This window comes from Equus przewalskii, chromosome 15, assembly GCF_037783145.1.
Source record: "Equus przewalskii isolate Varuska chromosome 15, EquPr2, whole genome shotgun sequence".
NCBI classification, from domain to species: Eukaryota; Metazoa; Chordata; class Mammalia; order Perissodactyla; family Equidae; genus Equus; species Equus przewalskii.
Genome location: NC_091845.1, coordinates 38,113,061 through 38,134,035, shown reverse-complemented (window position 1 = coordinate 38,134,035; position 20,975 = coordinate 38,113,061). Strand labels below are relative to the sequence as shown.

Sequence of the window (20,975 nt, the reverse complement as noted above, 5' to 3'; positions counted from 1 at the left end):
CTCTCGGCCCCGTATCGGCCCCGCCTCACCTCGCGCCCGCGCGCCCCCGCCCCTGCCCGCAGGCTGCGCGGCCTCGGCGTGGAGCGGGCGCGGGGCAAGCGCGGGGCGGGGGCGGCGCGGGCGCGGCGCGGCGCGGCGCGGCGCGGGGGAGGGAGCGGCTCTCTGGGCGCCGGGAGGGCGGCAGGGGGCGCTGGCGGCGCGGCCTCGGCAGGTGCGGCCGGCGGGAGGGGCCGGCGAGGCCCCAGCGGCTGCCTGAGGTTTCTAGTGTGGGGCGCAGGGCAGTTTTACCCAAGAAGCCAAATCCTGGGAGTCTCTTTCCTCCACTCCCAAACGTCAGATTTAATGTTTCCGCACCTGAGTTGGTGAGCCGGATGACTGTTTATTTTTGGGCTGGAACCTTACAAATAAAAGGATAAAAAACGTTGACATCATTTTTCCCTGTTCAAAATTTTGCAGACATTTGACTACAAATGTTTGATCCATTTTGATTTGCAGTCAGTACTGATTTGTCTTCAGTATTAAAACTAATTACGTTACAGTGGGAAGTGTTATTGGCCATGTCTCAATGTTTAGTGTGTATTATAGTCACAATTTAGAAAAAAATCCCGTTTTCAGATGAAACCATTATTCCTCTTAGAATGTTCTTTTTGTCTGTTACAAGTGTAAAACTCTAGAAGCTAAATAATTCTCATAACATTCAACTTCTTAATAAGAATATTCGATAATTTGAGGGATTGAATGTTAGTTTTACTTTTATAATGTTGGTGTTTTGTGGCAATTACATGGTAGAAGAGTTCACCCACATTGCATTATTGTAAGTCACCTGTCATCATGTTCAGTTAGAAACAGATTTAAGATATTGAGTGTATAGGGTTTTTTCCCCCTAAGCTTGTGATGAAAAACTGTAGATAGGGAATCTGTCTAAACATAGATTTTTGTTCCCCATTTTTTACTGCGGTTCAATCAAGATTTAATTCACAGTTCACTACAAAATAACTTTTTAAACTGGCAGTAGTAACAAATGTTTATGGATACTGTCAGGCAAGTTATGTGAAATTGAATTTATTTAAATTTAGGGACCTGCAGAGAGAGCTTCTATGCTGGTAGAAAATGTTGTTTTGAAAGATACCTTTCTGAAGTTTTTAATTAGCTATGCAATAACGGCATGATAACATGCTAGGATGGAAGTGATAATAGAAGCCCTAGTTTCTGTTGAGAAGGAATTGGGAAACGATGCAAAGAGCCGTGATTAACCTCTGGGGACATTTTACCCTTTCTCTTAGAGCATTCCCTAAATACTAAATAGATTTTGTGAAATGAGAAGTTGATGGTTTGTCTTCTCCAGAACTTTCTCTCAGAACTGCTTAGCTATAAGAACAAATAATTGATGTGAAAGTGGTCACCTATCCAGTGGCACCTAAGTAATAATTTCTTTCCTTCTGGGGAGGAATCCTTGAGTAGTGGAGTTGGCAGAGTTCTGAGTCTTGGCTCCTCTTTGCTGCTGTTGTGGGCAAGTTACTTAACATCATTTTCTTAATGTGTAAATTAGGGATAATATTTACCTACAGGGTTGTGAAAATCAAACGAGAGCATACCAAGTGCTTAATACATGTTAATTCTTTCTTTTCCCTTTAGTACTTGGAGTAATAATAACGCTAGATGTTTCCTCAGGTTTGTTAGTTTCGAGGGGGCAATATAAGGTACTCAAGATAGGCATATGTGAATCTCAGAGTACTGGGATTTGGTGTGTGATTTATTCAGGAAGATGGAACGAAATTCTTGCATTCCTAGGACTGTGGGTTCAGCTTTAGAAAAATTCTTTCCTATGGAGGGGCACTGTGTTGGGCACAGGGCAGGACTTAAATGCTTGTTAAATGGGAGAGAGAGCTATTCTGAAGACATCAGCAGCTGTGATTTAGTGTAATTTAGATGCCTTTTCTGCCAAATGAGGCAACTCTTCCTACTTCTCTCGGAGCTTTCTTCCACTGTCCCTTCCTCAGTTATGGTCTGAAAGTTCTTATGTAAATTGTTCAAAACTCAGGCTAGGGGCCGGCCTGTTGGCACAGCGGTTAAGTGTGCACTTTCCGCTTCGGCAGCCCAGGATTCACCAGTTGGGATCCCGGGTGCGGACATGGCACCACTTGTCAAGCCATGCTGTGGCAGGCATCCCACATATAAAATAGAGGACGATGGGCACGGATGTTAGCTCAGGGCCAGTCTTCCTCAGCAAAAAGAGGAGGATTGGCAGCAGATGATAGCTCAGGGCTACTCTTCCTCAAAAAAACAGAAAAAACTCAGGATACATTTTTTTTGTAAGCATGTTAGGCCTACACTCCCAGGCCTTTTCATAAAATCCAGTTCCATCTATCAAGTAGCTTAAATATTGTACTTACAATGAGAAAAATAGTCAATTAAAATGGTATGTTAGCTGCATTGTTTAATTGCTAGTTTGAAGAGCTAACCATTATCGTTATTCCTATGAGAAAATGTTTTGAGTTCCAACTTTGATTTTTATGACCAACTTGGAGCACAGATTTCTCTCTGCTTGCTAACCCATAATCCTTTACAGCAAGGAGGGAAAACTTATACCTACTTCCCACCAATTTGGAGAAATTGCTCGGATGTTGGTGAGGGAAGAAGTCCCCTGTTGCAACAGTGCAAAGGAGTTTTTTCCACTGAAGCTCTTCATTTTTATTTGACATTAGTAAGGTTTTGGAGATCCTGTAGTAATATGTTACTGCCTTTTAGGCTTTTTATAATATAGGAATTCTGTACAAGTTATAACATTTTCAAGTTATTTGGTTTATTCACTTAGGACTAGGTGATATCTGAGCTTTGCTGTCCTTTGTAATATTCTGTGATTGACTTTAGAGGGAGGGGAGGCAACTACCCTTTTTTGAGGATCAAAGTTTGCCCTGTCAGTGTGCTGGGGATTCTCACTCGTGTTATACCATGTAGATTCCCAGAGCAGTCCTAATACTATCTTCATTATACAGATAAAGAAACTGGATCTCAGAGGTTGTTTAGTCCTTTTTGTCCTTCAACAATTGAATATTCCTCTTAATTTTCTTATTGGCGATGGGTAGTATTTTGTGATATACTTGACTCTCTTCCTGTCCTTCTCTGATAGTACAAAGAGCTGTTATTTACTCAACCCTTTAGCCCGTGTTCTGACTCCTTATGTCTCTTTCCCTCTTAGAGATTCTCAGCTTTCCTTTCTGTTGCCATGTATGCTTGGAAAGCCCTGCATCCTTCCATTCTTTATTTTACATTTCTAAGAAGCTTCCTGTCCTGAAGTGCATTTGGTGAGAAAAATCCAACCATTTTTGTGAAACATCTTTTTCCCATATTGATTGCACCCAAACTACTAAATATAGAAACCGAAGACCAAGAAAATACTTTTCCCATCTTCTTTTTTTTTTTTTTGAGGAAGATTAGCCCTGAGCTATCATCTGCTGCCAGTCCTCCTCTTTTTGCTGATTAAGACTGGCCCTGAGCTAACATCCGTGCCCATCTTCCTCTATTTTATATGTGGGATGCCTGCTACAGCATGGCTTGCCAAGCGGTGCCATGTCTGCACCAGCGAACCCCTGGCCGCCAAAGCGGAATGTGCGCGCTTAACCACTGCCCCACCGGGCCGGCCACTACTTTTCCCATCTTCTAACAGCAGCAGCAGCAGCAAACACCAATAGCAAATAAAACATGAATGTTTGTAATTAAACTCCTAAAATAGAATAGCATCAAAGATTTGAGTGCATATCTATTTTTTGGCATCTTAGAATTGGAAGCTACTTCAGAAGGTCATCTTGGGGGCCGGCCCTGTGGCCGAGTGGTTAAGTTTGCGCACTCTGCTTTGGCAGCCCAGGGTTTCACCAGTTCGAATCCTGGGCGTGGTCATGGCACCACTCATCAAGCTATGCTGAGGCAGTGTCCCATATGCCACAGCTAGGAGGACCCACAACTAAAAATACACAGCTATGTACCCGGGGGCTTTGGGGAGAAAAAGGAAGAATAATCTTAAAAAAAAAGAAGGTCATCTTGTTTATTTTTCTGTCATGAAGTAAATTTTTTAATAATTCAGGCCATTTGTTGCTTAATTGTTCCTAATCCCCACTTAGTAGACCATGAAATATTTTCCACGTTACCAACCAGAATACCTTATGATTTAGTTTTGTAATGTTATATTTTTTCCTAATTTAAAAAGTAATGCATCCTTTCTGCCCTACTTTTACCTAATTTCATTTTGCTTGATTTTCCCCAGATAGGAAAAAAGAAAGTACTTAAAAAAAAAGTCCTGAGTCCCTAAAAGAAATTTAACTTATAAAGATGCTGTGGTGCAGAGGCATCTGAAGGTGGGGAGGGAATAGATCCGTGAAACCAGATCTGAAAGAAACAGTGTTCAGAAAATTTCACTAAGTTTGTTGATAAATGGGCTACAACTGATTGAAATAGGATGAGGGCAGTGGGCGCTTTAGTTATGTGCTCCATGAGGAAATCCGAGCCTTTGAAGCCTCTGAAAGGGCTCCATACGTCTGAGAGGTAAAGATATCCACTAGGGGTAGAGAAGATGTCATACACCCTGGACTTCATTTTATTTTGAAAAGTGAGGATGTATTCTCTGTTTTATGATCAGGAGTTTAGTGTTTACAGGAAACTTTCACATCATGATTCTGCTTGAGCTTTACACCATAATACCACCTCTCCCTTCTTTTTTAAGCAGATGAGAAAAAAACTTTAGCTGAGAGAAGTTGTGATTGATTTAAGGTACTTAAGCCAATAAATTCTGAATTGAGATTTGAACTCAGGACTTGGGGATTCTAAGGCAAAGCTTCTTTCATTACACCACGTTGCCTCTGAAAGGAATTTGTCAGTACTGTATGTCTCTGGTTCAAAAGATAAGACATTCTCTACAGACTTTTCAATTTAAACTGCATAGTTAGATTTAAGGAATTTTATGTCTATATTAAACATTTTTATAAGACTACTTAGTTTTTGTTGTTCTGCTTCTGAATGTGATGATTTGCATTGGTAATGAATACAGATTCAAGGCATGACAAGTCAGAAGGCAGGTTTTTAAACAGTCCTGAGGAGTATGTTGAGTACTATTGCTTTCTTTTTAAGATACTGTTAGTAGGGAGGAAAGAAGTTAAATTCAGCAAACATTTGTTGAGTGCCTTCTCAACCCAAAAGGTCTGTTTTGATCTGTCATTCTGTAAAGCAAACAGGAAATAATCAATTGGAAATTATCAGCATTTTTAATGGAAAAGTCAATTTGCAACAGTATTTGATAGACTGTTCAAATGTTACAGTTCATTTTATCATACAGGTTCTAAGATTGTGCTTTATAAACATTAAGCTAAATTGTAAACATGACACCATTTTCTGTCTAGCATTTTTAGACACATTTGGAGGCATGACAGTCTTAAAAGAATCATTGAAATTGAAAGTACTTTGTATTCATACCACATTTTTACGTTGGTACTTAAGTTTAATTTTTAATAGTTTGTAAGTTGGATCTTTTTTTGAATTCTTGTGTCTTTATTCTCTTTTTTCTTTTTTTTAAGATTGGTACCTGAGCTAACCTCTGTTGCCAATCTTTTTTTTTTTTAATTTTTTTCCCTGAAGCCCCCCAGTACATAGTTGTATATTGTAGTTGTGGGTCCTTCTAGTTGTGGCATGTGGGATGCTGCCTCAGCATGGCCTGATGAGCGGTGCCATGTCCGCGCCCAGGATCCAAACCAGCGAAACCCTGGGCTGCTGAAGCAGAGTGTGCAAACTTAACCACTCAGCCATGGGCCCGGCCCCCCTTGTGTCTTTATTCTTGATGACAAGAAATTATTCCCAATGTGTAAGCGTTATTGGATATACTATATTAGGGCTTTAATTCCAGTGTTGTGCTTTTGCTTTAAGGAACAAACCTGTTTATGATTATGCTCTCAAGGCTTTCATAACGTCTCTTGACAGATTTTGTATGAAAAAGCAAGATTTTTTTTCATGTAAAGGCTCTGGGAACGTAAAAAAATTTCATAAATACATTGCCAGATTATTTTAGCTATGGCCCAGGTACTTGCAGTTGATTTGCTATATCACACATTAGGATACTCTAGTGGAGATAATTACTATGTTGGGAAATGTCATTCAGAAGCTTCCTGTTTTCCTACTTATCTACAGTGGAATAAAATTCCTACCTCCTGCTACCATCTGTTTGTTTCTCCCTCTCTCTTCAAAACTCATTCATGAGCTCTTGCTGATTGATGAGTGAGGACCAAAATTGATGGAAGAATTAGCATATGATAAATGCTGAACTTTATTTATTATAGACTTAATCTCTTACCTCAAACAGATGTACATTTGGCCTTTATTCAAATACATCTAATGACACTGCACTCACCACTTTTTGGGACAGCTCATTTTATTGTTAGACAGTTGTGATTAGAACGTTCTTCCTTATTGAATACAATAGACTCCCTGTAATTTCTTATTAGTCCGTGTTCTGTGTCTACATATAAATAATTTGTATCATAGCCCTTCAGTAATTCATAAAATTTTAGAATTGTGAGGGATCTTAGAGATAATATGGTTTAAGAGTCCAGAACTATGTAAGGCTAGTTGGAATAGTTAACAATCATTAAGTATTTACTGTGTGTCCAGCACTTTCATGTTATGGCTCAAATTTGCTTTCTCTCTCATCTGCTGACCTATTTGTACTTTACACTTTAGCCAAACTTAACTTTCCCCAAGTCCTTCTGTGTGGACTTCATTATACCAGTGCTGCCATGTGCCAGGACTATTTGTCACCTATTAAACACTTGTTATTTGCTGCTTCATGTCTTTGTTCGTATATTCCTTCTATATGGGGGCTTTTACCCTGTCTTCATCTCTCAAATTCTTTCCTATCTGTCAAGGCTCCTTTCATATATTGCTATCTTTGTATATCTTTTTCTAGGCCTTTGACCATACCCCTCTCTATCTCTAACCAGATGGGTTTTATTCTTTTAAATTCTATAATTTGTACCTTACAGTGGTATATTTATTTTATCCTCTTCCATTAGATTAATGTCTAACTTTTGACTATAATCTACAATAAGAAATACATTTAAAATGATCTCTTATGTATATACATATGTATATTCACATAAATATACATATATGGATGTATATGAAAAAGTTAAAGTTTCATGATATAGTACTGTGTATTTTGTACAGTGTACTCTGATATTTTCTGTTCATTTCTATTTCGTTAAAAAATATTGGTAGCAACTCACTCGATTTTGTGAGCCATGGTTAAAAAAACACTGCTTTAGGCTATAAATTCTTAAAATTAAGGATTGTGCTATATTTATCTTTGTATTTTTTTTAAGATTTTATTTTATTTATTTTTTTCCTTTTTCTCCCAAAGCCCCCTGGTACATAGTTGTGTATGTTTTTTTAGTTGTGGGTCCTTTTTTTAGTTGTGGCATATGGGATGCCGTCTCAGCATGGCTTGATGAGTGGAGCCATGTCTGCGCCCAGGATTTGAACTGGCGAAACCCTGGGCCATCGAAGTGGAGTGCGCGAACTTAACCACTCGGCCATGGGGCTGGCCCCTATGTTTGTATATTCTTGACGGACATAACTCAGTATCAGGCATGTAGAAGGTCTTATACACATATTCATAGCATTGAATTGGACATTTTTTGTCAGTGTGGCATAAAACCTGATTTTTGGAGACTTTTGAGCTGCCATTTCACACTAATTACTCAGATTGAATTTATAACAACTAAATTGTAGGTTTTATTTCATATGAACTGAAGTCAAGCTAGATCTCCTCCGTCTTGAACTTGTATGATTGATAATAAACATAAATGTAAAATTTTAGTTTTTCATAAATGTAAAAGTTTCATTTTTTTAAAGATTTTATGTTCATTTCCATTACATTTCATTGAGGGGGAGCATATTTGGCTTGCCTTTGTTGGTCTAAGTTGGGGGAGGTGGCGACTAGATGTATTTGGCTCGTCAGTACATCCTGTCAAGTCTTTTTGAAGCTTGAGTTTGTTATCCCACATATTATTATCTTTTATTTGAACCTTTAGCTACACAATTGATAAAATTGTCTTCTGTCTTTTTTCCAAGTGGCTGATGAAAATGTTTGACAGAATCAGAAAAAATTTTATTATCTAGAGGGAAGTGTCCAGTTTATAAAAAACTAGATTTTGTTGTGTCGTGTTTTGAATACAAATTATCTGGCTGACTTATTGAACGTTTCATGGCAGTGCCAGCTGTGCCACCTTTGTGAACCTGACTGTGTTTGGGGTTAGGGTCGGCTCCTGACCAGACCATGGTCTGTAGCCAAGGAGGAGAGATGCTGCTAAGAGGTCTCTGTGGCCTTAATTTTAAGTGTGGGGAGTGACAAATTTTAGCATTGAAAAGATGTTAAGTCCATTTTCATCTTTATGTACAGGAGGAAGGGTGGCACCAAACTTGTCTTGAGTTTTGTTTCTGACATCCTCTCTACATTCCCTGCACTTTAGATATGCTGGACAACTCCACCGTTTTCCAGACAGGCCTGTAACTTTCCTACCTTTGTTGCTTTTCTCAGGTTGTTATAATATGACAGGAATGCAGTGACTACCTTTCTCTGCCTGGGGAGTGCCAACTTAAAAAGCTCAAATGTCATCTCTTCTTTGATGCCTTCCCCAGCTCTGCCCAATATAAATAAGCACTGCTTCTTGCTCCTACAGCAGTTGGTACCAGTCTCCAGTATGGCGCTTATCCGTTTAGATCATACTTAATTGCATCTCTTTGCCTCAGGAGATTGAGCTTCTCCAGGATAGGAACTTTCTCTTCATGTTTGTAACTCTGGGACCTAGCAGATAGTGTGTGATCAATAAATGCTTAATTAGGAGTCCAACCTAGTGAAGAGTTTCATTTTGCTTTGTTAATTCTTACAGTATTTTAAAAGGTGGGCTGTAAATCTAACAATACTTAGTTGTTAGAAATTTGTGACATCATGAATACACTTTTTTTCTTGGCCTTTCTTTTTTTGAGCCTGTCAGGAAGGTTTACTGCTGAGATCAAATGACTGATTTTGGATGGTAGCTTTAGGATTCCAGTATGAATTCACCTCACCTTGAGTTTCACAGTTATTACAACAAGGATTTGGAAATCTTGTAGCAGGTAATTGGGATGCAGTTTGAACTTACCACAACAGTATCTCTTTCATTTGACGTTTTTGGGGAAGTTGTGTTTTGGATGAGTGACTTTTCCAGAGGACTCAAGGTTAAACCTTTAAAAGCATCAAGAAAAGATTTTGTCTTTTTCTCTTGAAATTTTTTCTAAAGTATAACGTATTCTATTCTTTCCTGTATTGTGAATTTAATATGCTGAATACATTTGAGTTTTTTCTTTTTCTATGTAACATTTCCCCTCTGATTACATAAGATACATGCTTATTATAGAAATGTCAGTAAATATAGGAAAAAAACACAAAAAAAGAGAATAAGGATGATATCTTCTTTTTGTTACCCAGACATAAACCCTCTCAGTGTATTAGTATATTTTTCCAGTCTTTATTCTGTATACATTTAAGTAGGCATTTAAAATAAATTTAGGACCATCCTGTATATGTTGTCTTAGAATCTTTTAAATATATTATACTATAAACATGTTCTTATGTCTGGAATGTTCGTTGTTTTAATGACTGCTGTTCCATAATATGGATGTACTGTAATTTAGTCTCCTACTTCTGAGTAGTTGGTTGTTTGAAATCAACTATTGCCAGGACAGTGAGGGTACTTGTTTCTCTGCATCCGTGTCAACATAGGGCATTATTTCCTCTACAGATTTGTATTTTCAAAAATTTCAAAATTGATACATGCTTGAGAGGAATAAATCCTCAAGCATTACAAAAACAAAATGTCCCATACTACGTTCAACTTCTTGGGCATCAATTGTTTAACTGAACTTTCTGATAATTGGGCGTTAATACAAACGAGTGATTATGATATTAGTACTGTGGTACTTGTTTGCTTCCTCACTGAAGTCCCTAGAAAAATGACTGATTCCAGTTAGTGGTTCTATTGTTTGTTTATTCTTTTCTCATCTGGCTGTGATGCTCTCAGGGAATTTGGGGGGATATGTGGGACTCTGACTCACTGATATGACTTGAAATGACATTTTTGTTTTTTCTGTGTATTTTTTCTCTCTCTGTATATTTCTTTTCTCTGTAGCTACTTTGAGTGTCATCCTTTTCCTTTTCCTGTTTGTCAGCTGCTCATTGCTGTTTGCTTCTCTCCTCGGTCATACATTTCCAAGCTAGACCTGAATTGAACTTGTTCATGGGAAAACTGGGTAATCAGCTGTGTGAAAAACTAAAGCAGCTCCTTTCCTCTCCTTTGGAGATTCAGTGCCTTTATAATGGACTCAGTCCTGTTAAAAGAACTTTCTGACTCATGGTCAAGGCTAAGCTTTGTAGGAATGCCTATCTTTGGAACAGAAGCAGTTCTCTGGGAGTGATAGAACCTGATGTAAATTTGGTGTGTACAGAGGGCAGTTTCTCTTCTGGGTATGACATCTGCATGAGGAAAGCCAAGAAGGAGAGGGTTTTGTTTTACTTTTTGCTATGGGAAAGGGAGGAAGCACTTAAGGGTGCCTGGAGCACTATGGATGGAGGGAAGGAATCATTTGAAAAGAAAATATTTTGGGCTGACCAGGTGGCGCAGTGGTTAAATTTGAACCTTCTGCTTCAGTGGCCTGGGGTTCACTGGTTCGGGTCCCGGGTGCGGACCTAGTGCAGACCTACGTACCACTTGTCAAGCCATGCTGTGGCAGGCGTCTCACATATAAAGTAGAGGAAGATGGGTATGGATGTTAGTTCAGGGCCAGTCTTCCTCAGGGAAAAAGAGGAGGATTGGCAACAGATGTTAACTCAGGGATAATCTTCCTCAAAAAAAAAAAAAAAATCTTCTGATGCATCTAAACGTACTGAAATATTTAGGCACTGAGCCAGTGGTATATGACTGTAGGTAATGGTACTGTAGTTGTCCCATGAAGCACTCATTGTTTTTATTGATTTGCTTTTTCGGAAACTATGGCAGGTTTCTGTGTTAGGTATGTAGAATAATGATCTGCTTTAATTGGTTAATTTTTCACCTCAATATTTAAAAATTATTTATTTTTATTTTGGTAAAATAAACATAAAATGTATATTTTACCCATTTTAAGTGTACAATTCAGTGGCATTAAGTACATTCAAATTGTTGTATAACTACGTGTATAACTATAGTTTACATAGTTATATAAATAGTTATATGTAAACTATAGTTATACATGTATAACTATAACTATCTGTACTGTTTATTTCCAGAACTCTGTTATCATCCCAAACATAAACTCTACCCCTCCCTCTAGCTCCTGGTAACCTCTGTTCTACTTACTGTCTCTATGAATTTGATTATTCCAGATACCGTAAATAAATGAAATCATATAATATTTGTCCTTTTGTTTCTGGCTTATGTTACTTAGCATAATGTCTTCAAGGTTCATCTGTGTTGTAGTATGTATCAAATTTCACTCCTTTTTATGACTAAATAATATTCCATTGTATGTGTATATATCACATTTGTTTATCCATTCATCTGTTGATGCACATTTGCGTTGTTTCCACCTTGTGGCTCTTGTGAATAAAGCTGCTGTGAACATTGGTTTACAAGTATCTTAGTTCCTTAGTTCCTTAGTTCCTATTTTCAGTTCTCTTGGGTAGATACCTGGGATTGGAATTGCTGGATTAAATGGTAATGTTTAACTTTTTGAGAAATTGCCAAACTGTTTTCCACACTAGCTGTATCATTTTACATTACCGCCAGCAATGTGTAAAGGTTCCACATTCTCACCGACATTTACTATTTTCCTTTTTTGGATAATAGCAATCCTAATGGATGTGGTATCTCATTGTGGTTTTGAAATGCATTTCCTTAACGATTAGTGATGTTGAGCATTTCTTCATGTGCTTATTGGCCATCTGTATATCTTCTTTGGAGGAATACTATCTTGTATATATGTATCACATTTTGTTTATCCATTCTCTGTTGAGGGACACTCGAGTTGTTTCTACTTTTTGACTGTGAATAATGCTGCAGTGAACATTTTGCATACAAGTGTCTGTTTGACTCCGTTTTCAAATCCTTTGAGTGTAGACGTAGAAGTAGAATTACTTATCATATGGTAACTCTATGTTTAATTTTTTGAGCAACTGCCATATTGTTTTCCATAGCATCTGCACCATTTTACATTCCCACTAGCAATGCACAGGGATTCCAACTTCTCTATGTCCTTGCCAATGCTTATTTTCTATTTTCTAAAAAATGTTTTTATAATAGCTATCCAAATGGGTGTGAAGTGGTATTTCATTGTGATTTTGATTTGCATTTCCCTAATAATTAACTATGTTGAGTATCTTTTCATGTGCTTTTGTCCATTTGTATGTCTTCTTTGGAGAAATGTCTATTCAAGTACTTTGCCTGTTTTTAAATAGTTTTTTTGTCCTTATTAAGTTGTAGTTCTTTATATATTCTCTATATTAATCCCTTACCAGATAGATGATTTGCAAATGTCTTTTCCCATCCTATGATTTGCCTTTTCACTCTGTTATAGTGTCCTTTGATATACAAAAGTTTTTAATTTTGATGAAATCTAATTTATCTATGTTTTCTTTTGTTGCCTGTGCTTTTGGTGTCATATCCAAGAAATCATGGCCAAATCCATCATGAAACTTTTCACCTATGTTTTCTTCCAAGAGTTTTATGGTTTTAGCTTTTACAAGTTTAGGTCTTTGATCCATTTGAAGTTAATTTTTGTATATGGTGTTAGGTAAGGGTCCAACTTCATTCTTTTGTATGTGGATATCCAGTTTTCCCAGCACCATTTGTTGAAGAGACTGTCCTTCCCCAGTGAATGGTCCTAGTCCCTTAGTTCGAAGATTGTTTGACCATGTATGCTAGCATTTGTTTCTGGGCTCTCTGTTCTGTTCTGTTGGTGTATATGTCTGTCTGTACGATGGTACCACACTGTTTTGATTACTGTTGCTTTGTAGTATGTTTTGAAACTAGGAATTGTGAGTCCTCCAACTTTGTTCTTCTTTTTCACGATTATTTTGGCTATTTGGGTCCCTTGAGATTCCATATGAATTTTAGGATGAATTTTTCTATTTCTGCAAAAAAATGCCATTGGGATTTTAATAGAGATTGCACTGAATTTATAGATTGTTTTGTTTAGTATTGTCATCTTAATAATATTAAGTCTTCCAATCAATGACCATGGTATGTCTTTGTTTATTTAAGTTGTCTTTGATTTCTTTCAACAGTGTCTTGTAATTTTCAGTGTACAAGTCTTTCACTTTTTTGGTTAAATTTATACCTAAGTGTTTTATTTTTATGATGCTATTTTAAATGGAATTGTTTTCTTAATTTTGTTTTTGTGTTGTTCATTGTTAGTGTATAGAAATACAACTGATGTGTTGCTCTGTATCCTTCAACTGTTAGCTCTTACAGTTTTTTTGGGAGGGAGTATGGATTCTTTAAGGTTTTCTACATATAAGATCATGTCATCTGTGAAGAGAGATACTTTTACCTCTTCATTTCCAATTTGGATGCCTTTTGGTTTTTTTTCCGTATTTAATTGCTCTGGCTAGAACTTCCAGCACTATGTTGAATAGGTGAAAACAAGCGTCCTTGTCTTGTTCGTGATCTTAGGGGAAAAGCTTTCAGTATTTCACTGTTGAGTATGATGCTGGCTGTGCGTTATTGTTATTTTTTGCTCGTAAACCACAGAAATTTATTTCTCACAGTTCTGAAGGCTAGGAATTCCAAGGTCAAGGCACTGGCAGATTTAGTGTCTGGTGAGAGCTTGTTTTCTGGTTCATGGGCAGCTGTCTTCTCTCTGTGTCTTCATATGACTTAAAGGACAAGAGAACTCTTTGGAGTCTCGTCTTTCTTTTTTTATTGAGGTAACATTGGCTTATAACATTGTGTAAATTTCAGGTGTACATTATTATATTTCAGATTCTGTATAGACTGCATTTTTGCTCACCACCAAGAGTCTGGTTTTTATCCATCACCATACATGTGTGCCCCTTTATCCCTTTTGCCCTCCCCCTCCCTCCTTTGGTAACCACTAATCTGTTCTCCTTATCTATGTGTTTATCTATCTTCCACATGAGTGAAGTCATATGGTATTTGTCTTTCTCTGTCTGACTTATTTTGCTTAATATAATACCCTCAAGGTCCATCCATGTTGTCACAAATGGCACGATCTTATCATTTTTTATGGCTGAGCAGTATTCCATTGTGTATATACACTACATCTTCTTTATCCATTTGTCCATTGTTGGGTACTTGGGTTCCTTCCATGTCTTGGCTATTGTGAATAATGCTGCAGTGAACATAGGGATGCATACATCTCTCTTAATTGTTGATTTTATGTTCTTTGGATAAATACCCAGTAGTGAGATAGCTGGATCATATGGTATTTCTATTTGTAATTTTTTGAGAAATCTCCATACTATTTTCCGTAGTGGCTGCACCAGTTTGCATCCCCACCAGCAGTGTGTGAGGGTTCTCTTTTCTCCACATCCTCTCCAACACTTCTTATTACTCGTCTTCTTAATTATAGCCATCTGACGGGTGTGAAGTGATATCTCATTGTAGTTTTGATTTGCATTTCCCTAATAATTAGTGATATTTAACATCTTTTCATGTGCCTGTTGGCTATCTGTATATCTTTGGAAAAATGTCTGTTTATAACCTCTGCCCAGTTTTGGTCGGGTTGTTTGTTTTTTTGTTGTTGAGTTGTATGAGTTCTTTATATATTTTGGAAATTAACCCCTTGTTGGGTATGTGATTTGCATATATTTTTGGTAAGTTGGTGGGTTGTCTTTTCATTTTGTTGATGGTTTCCCTTGCTGTGCAGAAGCTTTTTAGTTTGATGTATTCCCATTTTTTTCTTCTTCTCTCCAAAGTGCCCCAGTATATAGTTGTGTATTCTAATTGCAGGTCCTTCTAGTTCTGCTATGTGGGACACCGCCTTAGCATGGCCTGATGAGCGGTGCTAGGTCCATGCCTAGGATCCAAAGCAGCAAAAACCCAGGCTGCTGAAGCAGAGCGCGTGAACCCAACTACTCGGCCATGGGGCCGGCCCTGATGAATTCCCATTTGTTTATTTTTTCTTTTGTTTCCCTTGCCCAAGTAGACATGGTATTCGAAAAGGTGCTGCTAAGACCAATGTCAAAGAGTGTCCTGCCTGTATTTTCTTCTAGGAATTTTCTGGTTTCAAGTCTTTAGTCCATTTTGTGTTATTTTTTGTGAATGGTGTAAGCTAATGGTCTACTTTCATTCTTTTGCATGTGGCTGTCCAGTTTTCCCAACACCATATATTGAAGAGACTTGACTTTCTCCATTGTATCTTCTTGGCTCCTTTGTTGAAGATTAGCTGTCCATAGATGTGTGGTTTTATTTCTGGGCTCTCAATTCTGTTCCATTGATCTGTGTATCTGTTTTTCTGCCAGTCCTATGCTGTTTTGATTGCTATAGCTTTGTAGTATATTTTGAAGTCAGGGATTGTGATGCCTCCAACTTTGTTCTTTTTTTTTTCAGGATTGCTTTGGCTGTTTGGGGTCTTTTGTTGTTCCATGTACATTTTAGGATTCTTTGTTCTATTTCCATGAAGAATGTCATTGGGATTCTGGTTGGGATTGCGTTGAATCTGTAGATTGCTTTAGGTAACATGTACATTTTAACTATGCTTATTCTTTTTTCCCCCCTTTGTATACACATTTAGTTTTCTTATAACAAAGCAACTTGTCCACTCTTTTTTTAAAAGTATTCTTTTTTGGGGGGGTGGTGTGAGGAAGATTGGCCCTGAGCTAACATCCGTTGCCATCTTCCTCTAATTTTGTTCTTTTTTCTCCACAAAGCCCCCATACATAGTTGTAGATCCTAGTTCTAGGTCATTCTAGTTCTCCTATGTAGGATGCCGCCACAGCAGGGCTTGATGAGTGGTGTGTAGGTCCGTGCCCAGGATCCAAACTGATGAACCCCAGGCTGCCGAAACAGAGCACCTGGACTTAACCACTCAGCCATCGGGCCGGCCCTCACCTTGTACACTTTTAATGTTTAAAACTGAGCTTTCTAAAATTGATCATCTTTCCTTTCTAGTGAAACAAAAAGAACATTTAAAAATAAATAGGAACAAAATTGTAGTAGAGAATGTCAATTCCAAATAAGATCCTACAGGTTCTTCTGATTCTCCCATCGAGTGGCAGGGCTCAGGTCATTATTAGGAGACAATTTTTTTTAGAAGTGTCATCTTAAACTGCAAGGATGTCTGTTAAACATCACAATTAAACATGCCAAAGGAGAGGCCATGTTGTTAAAATGCCCACTTAACCCACCCAAACATCTCAAATTCACCCTTTGCTGACCTTCTATAACCCTATTTTTTAAAGTTTTTTTAGCACAAGAGAAAGGAGACAGATATATGTTGGTAAATGCTAACTGTACATATTCACATGGAGACACAGTGTAATCTCTGAGCCCAATGTACAGAGAAAGAAGGAGGAAAGCTAGAATTCTGTGCACTATACACAGGAGCCTAGCAACCTCCAGCTTCCGGGAGAGCTAATGGAGCAGAAGGTTTTTCTTTTTCCCAAAGAGCATGGTGGTGTGATTCCATAAAGTTTTTGTTGAGACAGGAAGGGATAAAAATGAATTTGGAACAGCAAGGGGTAGAGATTCTTTTCCCACTGTATTCTGCTCAAGGTATTTCCCCCCCAAATATGGTATAAAGGAGAGAAAAGAACCATGGTATAAAGGAGAGAAAAGAAACCTCAAAAACAGGACAACTGAGCAGAAGATGGGGAAAAAAAAAAAGATTGCGGCTTGCTCCCAGGGACTGGAGAAAATGAAAAAAGGAAGGTTGGAATCCATCAGTGCTCCATTAGGCATCTTCTTCATCCTCCTCTCCTTCCTCTCATCATCATCTTCACCTTCGTCCTCCTCTCCTTCCTCTCATCATCATCTTCACCTTCGTCCTCATCCCCTTCTTCATCAATATCTTGTAATCCTACTTCTTCATCATCAGCATCATCATCATCAGCATCATCTTCTCCTTCTCCTTCTCCTTCTCCATCATCCATGTCAGGAACCAAATAGTACTGTAATGGATTTGGCCAAATAGCATCTTTGGTGACCTCTCCTAACTCATCTGCACCTGCATTGGAATGGTTGGTAAACCAGGTAAAGCAGCTCTCTGGTTCCTCATGCTGTCTCTTCCTGCTGGCTATATTCTTCATTTGACTTGAATGTTTCCTCCAGTCCTTTCCAGATTCCCATTTTATTTCAGTGGATTTTGAAGATGGATCACCAGTCTCATTCAGATGAAATTCTTTGGAGAGAGCTTTATGTTCAAAGTAAGGGTTTTCATCAAAAGAAAAATCTATTCTGTAGCCTGATTTAATATCTTCAAATTCTGTCACTTCAACTCTTTTCAAATAATGCAGTCCCTCTTCATCCTCCTCTCCAAGCTATGCAGACACTTGTGGATGGTTGACAAATGTTGTTACCCCCAGATTTGGGATTTTGGTGATAAATTCTGCCCTCTTCTGAAAAAATGGTGGCGGAGTTTGTTATATTTTTGTTCTCCTTTCAAAATCTCCTCGCTAGCTTGTTCATTAAGTCTCTTTTGTTTTGTACTTCATCAATAAGTTCAATTGCTTCTTGCTGTTCTTTTTCTGAGGTCTTGTCGGCCCCACCATAGTTGGAGTTGAGCTCCTTTTCACTGACGTTGGCCACTGGTGCAGATGTGGTGCTACTCTGTGGTCGAGTGAGGTGGGGAGTGGGGAGGAGGCGGAAGGGAAAGGGAAGGGGGTGCTTGCTTGGTTGTCTGTCTACTCTGGGGCTCGCTCTCTCTATCTCTCCTCTTGGCTCCCATGCACGCACTGCCCTCGTGGCCTGGCAATGATGGAGGGGCTGGGGCAGCATGCTCACGGCCCCTGGCCGGACTCCTGGTTACGGAGGGGAGGCTTCAGCAGGCAGCTCAGCTCCCTCCCTCACGCTCTGCACTCCAGCTCCTGCTCACTCTCTTCTCTTCCTCTCAGCTATGTTTATTTTTCCAATCCATGAGTGTGGATTATCTTTCCATTTCTTTATGTCTTCTTCAGTGTCTTTCAGTGTCTTACAGTTTTCAGTGTACAGATCTTTTACATCCTTGGTTAAATTTATTCCTAGATATTTTCTTCTTTTTGTTGTAATTGTAAATGGGATTGTATTCTTGACTTCTCTTTCTTTTAGTTCATTGTTAGTGTATGGAAATGCAACTCATTTTCGTATGTTGATTTTGTACCCTGCAACTTTGGTGTAGTTGTTGATTATAGTTTTCTGGTGGATCCTTTAGGGTTTATTGTATATAGAGAATCATGTCTGCAAACAGCAATAATTTTTCTTCTTCTTCCTTTCCAATTTGGATACCTTTTATTTCTCTTGCTGGCCTAATTGCTCTGGCCAAAACCTCCAGTACTGTGTTGAACCTATGTTTGTCTTTAGAGCTGAGATGTGTTTCCTGGAGGCAGCATATTGTTGGATCTTGTTTTTAAATCCCCCAGCCACTCCGTGTCTTTTAATTGGAGAATTCAGTCCATTTACATTTAGAGTGATTATTGATATATGAGGGCTTAAGACTTCCATTTTATCTCTTGTTTTCCAGTTGTTCTGTATTTCCATGGTTTCTTTTCCCTTGTTTTTCTGACTGCCATTTCAATTTGGTGGTTTCTGTGATGGTTTTCTTAGTTTTCCCTTTATTTATGATTTGTGGCTCTGCTCTGATTTTTTTCTTTAGTGGTTATTGTGAGGTTTGTATCAAAGATCTCATAGATGACATAGTCCTTCTGATAGCCTCTTATCTCCATTAGCCTAAGCAGATTCTATCCCTTTCCTCTTCCTCTTCTGAGTTATTGTTTTGACAAATTATTTTTTTGTGCTGTAAGTTTGTGACTCAATTGAAGTGTTTATAGTTATTTTTGATGCTTTCCTTCCCTTTATCTTTTTATATTATAGTTGTTTGCTAACATATTCTGATAGAGAGCTGCAGTTTTCTGATTTTGTCTGTTTCCTTGCTCAAAGCTTTGTAAATCTTTGTATTTTTGTTCAGGTAGAAGAGCTCCCTTCATCTTTCCTTGTCAGGCAGGTTTAATGGCAATGAACTCCCTCAGCTTTTGTTTATCTGGGAAAGCTTTTATTTCTTTGTCATATCTGAAGGATTATTTCACTGGATAGAGTGTTCTTGGCTGAAAGTTTTTGTCTTTCAGTATTTTGAATATATCATTTCATTCTCTCCTAGCCTATAAGGTTTCTGCTGAGAAATCCACTGAAAGCCTGATAGGGGTTCCTTTGTAGGTTATTTCCTTCTGCCTTGATGCCCTTAATATTTTTTCTTTGTCATTGACTTTTGACAATTTTAATATTATATGCCTTGGAGAAGGTCTTTTTGCATTGATGTAATTAGGAGTTCTATTGGTTTCATGTACTTGTAAGTCCATTTTTCCCCTCAGGTTTGGGAAGTTCTCAGCTATTATTTCTTTGAAGAAGTGCTCTGCTCCTTTCTTCCTCTCTTCTCCCTCTATAATACCTGTAGTCATTAGGTTACTTTTCCTAATTGAATTGGATATTTCTCAAAGAATTTCTTCGTTTTTTAAAAATTTGAGTTCATAATAGTTTACATCATTGTGAAATTTCAGTTGTACATTATTTCTTGTCTTTCACCACCTAAGTGCTCCCTTTCACCCCCTGTGCCCACCTTCTGCGCCTCTTCTCCTGGTAACCACTGAACTGTTTTCTTTGTCCATGTGTTTATTTATATTCCACAAATGAGTGAAATCATCTGGTGTTTATCTTTCTCAGTCTGGCTTATTTCGCTTAGCATAATTCCCTCCAGGTCCATCCATGTTGTTGCAAATGGGATGATTTTTTTTATGGCTGAGTAGTATTCCATCATATATATGTACCACATCATCTTTATCCAATCATCAGTCGATGGGCACTTGGATTGTTTCCATGTCTTGGTTATTGTGAATAGTGCTGTGATGAACATAGGGATACATATGTTATTTTGGATGGTTGATTTCAGTTTTTTTGTGTAGATACCCTGTAGTGGGATAGCTGGGTCATATAGAAGTTCTATTTTTAGTTTTTTGATGACTCTCCATACTGTTTTCCATAGTGACTGCCCCAGTTTGCATTCCCACCAGCAGTGTATGAGGGTTCCCTTTTCTCCACACCGTCTGCAGCATTTGTTATTTTTAGTCCTAGTGATTATAGCCATTTTAACAGGCATATGGTGATATGTTAGTGTAATTTTGATTTGCATTTCTCTGATGATTAGTGATGTTGAACATCTTTTCATGTGTTAATTGGCCATCTGTATATCTTTTTTGGAAAAATGTCTGTTCATCTCCTCTACCCATTTTTTGATTGGGCTGTTTGCTTGTTGTTCAGTTGTGTGAGTTCCTTATATGTTGTGGAGATTTACCCTTTATTGGATATATGATTTGCAAAAATTTTCTCCCAATTGATGTGTTGTCTTTTGGTTTTGATCCTAGTTTCTTTTGCCTTGCAGAAGCTCTTTAGTCTGATGAATTCCCCCTTGTTTATTTTTTCCTTTGTTTCTCTTGTCTGAGAAGACATGGTATTCGAAAAGATGCTTTTAAATTTCATGTCAGAGTGTACTACCTATATCATCTTCCAGGAGTTTTATGGTTTCAAGATTTGTTTTCATGTCTTTGATCCATTTTGAGTTTATTTTTGTGTATGGTGTGAGATAATGGTCTTCTTTCATTCTCTGGCATGTGGCTGTCCAGTTTTCCCAGCACCATTTGTTGAGGAGACTGTGTTTTATCCACTGTGTGTTCTTGACCACTTAGCTGTTCGTATGTGTGTGGTTTTATTTCTGGG

The 20,975-nt window shown here is 38.1% G+C and overlaps 1 protein-coding gene and 1 pseudogene across 38 annotated transcripts in view; one reads left to right on the top strand and one right to left on the bottom strand.

The window, feature by feature from the left end:
- Window positions 1–20,975, top strand: part of DOCK3 (dedicator of cytokinesis 3) — a 445,464-nt gene that overhangs the window by 646 nt on the left and 423,843 nt on the right. The window lies entirely within an intron of this gene.
- On the bottom strand, window positions 26–18,011 carry LOC103559275 (protein SET-like; annotated as a pseudogene).